Here is a 7,154-nt window from a genome sequence, read left to right as displayed (position 1 = left end):
TTACGCCAGCATTCTCTTACCACAGGTTCCAGTTACTCTTTTAATGTGTGTAATTATAATGTGTTGAGTTATTTAAACAAACGATTGGGGAAATAAACGCTGCTTGTCCGTGAGTCTCATTGATAGAGCCTGCGGCTGGATGTAGCTCTATCAATGAGAGCTAGCTAGCCTCCTCTTAGAATTCCTCTGGAATTCACAAATATAAATTAACTTGAAATCGGACACCGTTGAGTAGCTTCATAAAACATTTAGTTAGATGTTGTGTAAGTGGCGTGACGAAATTCAAACTGTAAATATATTCGAATTAAGGCGAAAGGGAAGCTAACTATCCGTGATGTGTAGCTAGGATTGAAGGGACAGTCACAGCTAACGAAACACCTAGCTAGCTAGTCTTCACAAATATTAACTTGAAATTGGACACCGTTGTTAGGTTTATAAGACATTTAGTTAGATGTTGTGTAAGTGGCGTGATGAAATTCAAACTGTAAATATAATCGAATTAAGGCGAAAAGGAAGCTAACTATCCATGGTTTGTAGCTACACATAGCTAGGATTGAAGGGACAGTTGCAGCTAACGAAACACTTTGTCTTCACAAATATTCATTAACTTGAAATCGGACACCGTTGTTAGCTTTATAAGACCTTTAGTTAGATTTTGTATAAGTGGCGTGACATGTGTGTGACATGTGGTAACAGATTGCTGGTGTAACAAGCTCGCTGACGGCGCTCTCGCTCTCACACAACGGGCCATTTAGCTAGCAGGAAGAGGGGAGTTGAAGGCCCTGGAGCTCTGTCAGGGCAGCGGTGTTGGTAGTCCATGCTGTGGGCTGCAGTCGTGACCGAGCTCCAAGTACCTCATAGCAGGCCGGGCGGCGAGGCAGCACCGGCGGCTGAACTCCGACACACAGTCTTACCAAATTTGAAATTAGCCATCGATTTTCGTAAAACGGCCCATATTTGAGCTTTATATAGTTGATTTCTCGCTTAAAAAAGTATCAGAAGTGAATTTAATAACGAAATAGCCCGACAAACAATGTATAACTTTCCAGTGTCTGAAATATGAGGCCTGCTGCAGAGTCTCCCATGTGTTTCTATGTAGTTTGCTCAAACCAATCACCGCGCAGCTCATTCTGAATATTCATTAGCATACCATATTTGGAAGAAAAGCTCTTGTTCCAAATAGAGCCATATTCACAGGGTAGTAAAATAATGCATTCGGGCAATTTTCAGCCCAACCAATGTTACATACCCCATTAGGAGACCTTAAGGAACAGTGTAAAATACCCTATATAATCATTCTATCACCCCTTTAACATTTTCTTCTTCATTGGCGCCTATGGCGCGGAAAAACCTTGTACCTAAACAATGATCACCAAATTTCTCTCTCATATTGCTCCTCATAACCACTGAAAACTGTCAAAAGAAAAAATCGAACCAGAAATGTGGTGAAGATTGATCGTTGTTTAGGTACATTAAACCACGTTAAGCTTTTTCACATTAAGACTTATAAAGCCCATGAGAACCGTGGGGAGTCAACCCACAGCCGCTCTGCTGCCCTGCTGAAAATGTGAAGCGGAAACGCTTTAATGTCAGATAACGTCCATAATAACTGGACTTTGGGTTCGATTTTTTTGACAGTTTTCAGTGGTTATGAGGAGCAATATTAGAGATAAATTTAGCAATCATTGATCATTGTTTACGTACATTAAACCACGTTTTTATTCATTAGTAAGCTACAGGACATCGTCTTTCAAAACATGACCTGCGCGAACAATATTGAACAATAGTAACAACCATACTTGGCCTGGTACAATAAATGAAATGTCTTCACAGACAACAGACAAGCCCCTTACATAAGAGAGAAGAAAGAACACATAAACAAACAAGCAAACAAAGTAAAAAAAAAAAAGGGGAGAACACTAGGGGTTTTCAGAAAGTTTCACATCCTCTATCAAAGTAGATAAGATTAAGGCATTCTTTTTCTTCATTAACTTCAGAGATAAAAAGTAATGACACAATTCTTTATGAAAAACATTAAAGTTTGGAAGTGTTTTCAGAAATCTATTCTTGTGTATAAAGAATTTCCCAAGAATAATGAATGTGTTAACTGCTAAGTCGTGCGCTTCATTTTTCATTAACATTCCATAAATTATATTTTCCTTTGTAAATACAGGCAAATCTTCAAATTTAGGAAATAACCAGTAATGCAGATCCTCCCAGAAGGTATAAGCAAATTTACATTCATAAAACAGATGTTCTGTTGTTTCAATCTGATCAGCACAAAACGAGCAGCAGTTTGCGTCATTGTACCCAGCACTTCTGGGAATGTACTTCCTGATGTGTCTGTCCCCAGCACATTTCAAACCAAACTGACGCCCAATGTCACTCCCGCTTGGTCAGTGGCCAAATGCGATAGCACTGAAATATTGAAAATGGTTCTGCTCAAACTGCTTATATTGACTTTAACGTTTTATGAACTCATTGTTGATTTGGATGCTCAGACTTGTCCAAAAGGTAAAGTGTGACTTTATTGTACTAAACTACTGCTTAATGCCGTAGTATATACTAATGATTTTGGCTTTACAACTTCCTCTTATTGTAAATCCAGGTCAAAGAAAAAGTTATCGTCGCGGAAACATAAGATGTGAAATCTGTCCCAATGGGTTTTATCAGCCTGAAGAGAATCATTCCCAATACTGCAGACCATGTACAAAGTGTGATAACGCTAAGTGTTGAAGCTTTTGGTATGATGTATTTTACAAAAAAAATTAAAATAAATACTGTGAGCAATAGCTGAGAAACCTACATCTACAGAATTCCTAATGAATGTGTTAATAGAGCCAAGATGTTGCATCTAATTGGTTCACTTTGTGCTGAAGGAGAAAGCTTCTTTCTCTTTTCTCTGACTGTGTACTGGCTGGTTTCCAAGTCTCATGTGACCTCATGTGTTTTCCTTTTTGTAGAAAAGGGAAGTGTTGTTAAAGAGAATTGCACAAAAGTAAAAAACAGTCAGTGCCAGTGCCGTGGAAGATTTGTTCCCTCAAAGAGTGATTCTTCCATTTGCAAATGCGACATTGGATTTGGACTAGAGGATACAGGTACGGAGATTGAACACTGCATGTAGTATATAAAAGAAATGGTCTTTTTTTTAAATAATTCATTATTTTTCCTTGCCAGAATGTTTAATGTGTAATCACGGATATTTCAGCACACAAACCAACTCGCCCTGTGAAAAATGGAGAGAGTATGTCCGCTGTACTATAGTGCACACACATTATATGAACAAATTTGATCTCAATAATGTCTAAAGTGTAGTTTACCTGTTGTTTACAGCTGTGATAATGTAACCTTCACTGTAGATGTAAATCAGGAGTGAAGATTCCTGGAACCAGAACCTCAGACGTCATCTGTAATCCGGAGTTGAACCCTAACGACATTACACCCCCCACATCAGACAAAAATGTGTCTTTAATCGCATGGTTAACACCACCACCACCACGGCTGCTCCAGCACACACAGGCCCCTCAAGGGCCCCCCCTTCAGACACACGCAACTACATTAATACAGGTACAACTTTGCTGCTATCTTTTTTTTACGACACCACCTCACGAAATGAATAATAAGTAACCTGTAGCTGGCTTGTGTTGTTTAGGTGTGGCCCTCCTCATATTTGGAATTATTGGACTGCTTGTACTGACTGCTGTGACCTGCAAGCTGCACAATACTCCTCAACCAGCAGAACTACCAAGTATGTAGCAGGATTAAAAGTAAAGCGCTTTTTTTGTAGGTAAAGTAATAGTGGACATTTTAGAAAATATGTGGCGTTTTGTTGCTCGCTGAGAGTTCTATGAGAAGATTGATATCCCTCTTGTGTTTGACCAGAGCCGGCCTGACCCATAAGCGAACTAAGCGGCTGCTTAGGTCTGTCACTACCCAAAGTGAGTAGAGTGCAGATGTGAGTTGCGCATGCGTCACTTTGCGACAAGTAGCCTACAAGATACTAACGGCGTTTTGAGCTAACGTTAGCAATCAAGTAGCTAGCCTACTAGCTGGATGCTAATGGCGTTTTTAGCTAACGTTAGCAGTCAAACAATCATAAATAGCTAAAACGTTTTTGAAATGACTGCTAGCTACAAGTTAGCAATCAAACACAACATCGGCTGTCACTTGAATGGCGTTTTGAGCCAACGTTAGCAATCTAACAATAATAGAGAGCTAAAACGTTTTTGAAATGACTGCTAGCTACAAATTAGCAATCAGACACAGGCTGTTACACTTTATGTCACTTGAATGGCGTTTTGAGCTAACGTTAGCAACCAAACAATCATAGATTGCTAAAACGTTTTTAGAAATGATTGCCATCTTCTGTTATTGTATGTAAAGACAAAAGTTTATTATTTTACAGATTTCACAAATTTCAGTAAGACACGTTATACCGTAAACAGTTTAAATCTGACCATGCAACTCACATTTGCACTTTCGACCAAAGCCGGTCTGACTCGGTTAACATCGGGTATGACACGTTATGCCGTAAACCGTTTAAATCTGAGCATGCGCAACTCAAATCTGCACTATTCTCACTTTGGGTAGTGACAAGGTCCTCCGTGGCTACCAGAGGGGCCCCCAAGAGCGCTTGAAATGTCCCACAATAGAGCTCATAACAGAGCCGGTCTATTTAAAGATAGCGTTGCTGCTAGTAGGTCTCACATTAGTCTTTAAATGCGTAGGCTATTTGTGCATTTATGAGTGCTTAAACTAATATTTACAATACACAAAAGTTGGTTTAGTCCCAAGTGCAGTGGCAACATGTTACAATGTGGACAGTCCCCAAACCAAATCCTGCTTAGGGCCCCCAAAAAGTCTAGGGCCGGCCCTGTGTTTGACAGAGGTATCGATCTTATCATCTAAATCTTGGCCAGAAAACGAATAAGCATATTTCATATCGAACGTATTCCTCTGAACATACCTCGTGCTTCGCTAAAGTGAAAGATATTATTCTCATTGTTAGTATGAATCTGAATGTTTGTCATTGTCGTAGGAAACCTATGGTCCACGTGATATTACCCACCTTTGCTTCTTCATTCTTGAAGAAGCCAAACATCTTTTTGAAAGACAAGGACTATCGATATTAATTGCGGCTATAAAAGTGTGTTGTGAGTAACGACTCGTAATTACTTATGCTTTAATGTTTTGTTTTCAGAAAATTACTCCTTGTGTCGGAGGCCAGTTGAGGAAAGCGGCGACGGCAGTCTGTGCTCTCTCAAACTGTATCCAGCAGGGGATCACTGTGGTGATGAATCGGTCAACTAAGACTGTGAATTTTTACATTGTCATGTATGTATGAATAATTTCCAACTGATGACTTATATTGTCCTTACATTGCTGATTTTTCATGATCAAAAACATCAGAAAAACTATTAACTGTATCCGTATTGCAGCAGATGTATTCACAAACTGCAGTGTGGTCAATACTTTCGTTTTTTGTTGTATAGAATATTGGGCGAATTATGTAAGAGATTTGTCTAAATCATACCTCACTTTTGGCCATTTAACTGTAGACCAATTTAAAGTTAAATAGTAAAAGGTAGCCGTAAGGATGTAAAAATAGAGGTTTTGCTTTCTTAATTAAGATCATTTTGCTTAGAAGTCACTTTCTGTGTGACGTTAATATTTGATACTAATTTGGATATGAATTTTTTTTATAATAACCTCAGAGATCATGCCACTAAATACCTTGGTATTTAAGTATTTAGTAAAAATCCTTAATACGCTTGCTGAAGTGCACATATATACATGTGTTTTTGATGCTTTTTTAAACCTTATGGTATTATATAATGTGATATGGTTTAATGGGGCAAGTGACAAGTTTCTGAGAAATATATACAGTAAAGTTAACAATCAATACAATTGAACAATTAACTGTTGGAGAGCCTTAGAAAAACATTTTTTCTTCTTGCAGTCTTACTGTCTCTATTTTTGGTTCCACTGGTAGCAGAGCTGTAAAACTGAGAACAGTAAAAAAAATAATAAATAATAAAATATGCTTTCAGTGGTGTGTGGGGTTTTCCCCTGTGGAGTTAAAGGAATACGCCACCGTTTGTTGAAATAGTTCTTATCACGGTCTCCCCTGGCTGTAGATAGGGGGGCCAACACATTTTTTGTCTCACTGCAAGTAATTAGGTTGTTCTTTTTTGTCTTTTGTTGATTCACTTTTACTCACAACATGCTAACCGGCAACATAGGATTCCATTCACTACGCTAAGCTAACTAGCGGCGGCGCTGCCGGTGTTGCACCGGACTAAAACAATGCATGCACAAAAAGATGCGTTGGCCCCCCTATCTACAGCTAGGGGAGACCGTGATGAGCCCTATTTCAACAAACGGTGGAATATCCCTTTAAATGTGACTCTTTTCCCACCGAGAGATACTTCCTCTCTTGTTTTCGTCTCAGCAGTTGGAAAGATTGATGTTGTTTACTTCACTGGAGACTTTCCCCAAATCAATCAGTACAGTCAAAGGAGTTATGAAAGCATGCTCTCATTATTTGTATTTTCTTATGTTTTCTCTAAGATATCAGATTAAAAGTAGAATAGCAGAATATATTTGGAAAAAAGCTGCAGTTTGGTCCCAACTCATCGATTCCTTTGACAGCGCCCTCTGTTGGAATACTTCAGGAAAAAAATAAATAAACTTCTTATTTAAAAACAGTGGTAGAGGAAGTAGAAGTATCAATAAAGCAATGTAAAAATATTCTGTTGCAAGTAAAAGTCCTAAAAATCCTACTTAAGTAGAAGTATTGAAGTTTAAGCAGTAAAATGTGAAAATATGAAAAGGTAAAAGTAGGCCTACTCTGCAGAAAAATGGATAATATTTTATCTTTTACTATTTTTTAGATTGTTAACACTGCAACGATGTGCAAGCAGCATTTTACCGTTGTCGCTGGTCAAGGTGGAGCTTGTTATAGTCAGCTAGTTTAGTCCAGCGGTTCCCAACCTAAGGGTCGGGCCCCTCCAAAGGCTCACCAGATAAATCTTAGGGGTTGTAAGATTATTCTCAGTGGCGTAATGAGCCAACACCGGGCCCTTAACCCTCATGCCCTCTTCGGTCATTTTTGTACATTTTTCTCAAGTTTTGTTTTTTAATTTTGTGATAAT

The 7,154-nt window shown here is 38.7% G+C and overlaps 1 pseudogene; it reads left to right on the top strand.

The window, feature by feature from the left end:
• Positions 1 to 2,525: 2,525 nt before the first annotated feature.
• LOC120569378 lies at positions 2,526 to 6,043 on the top strand (annotated as a pseudogene).
• The last annotated feature ends 1,111 nt before the right edge of the window (positions 6,044 to 7,154 follow it).

This window comes from Perca fluviatilis, chromosome 12 (genome assembly GCF_010015445.1).
Source record: "Perca fluviatilis chromosome 12, GENO_Pfluv_1.0, whole genome shotgun sequence".
NCBI lineage: Eukaryota > Metazoa > Chordata > Actinopteri > Perciformes > Percidae > Perca > Perca fluviatilis.
The sequence above is the reverse complement of the archived record's forward strand: the minus strand, read 5'-3'. Positions and strand labels throughout refer to the sequence as shown.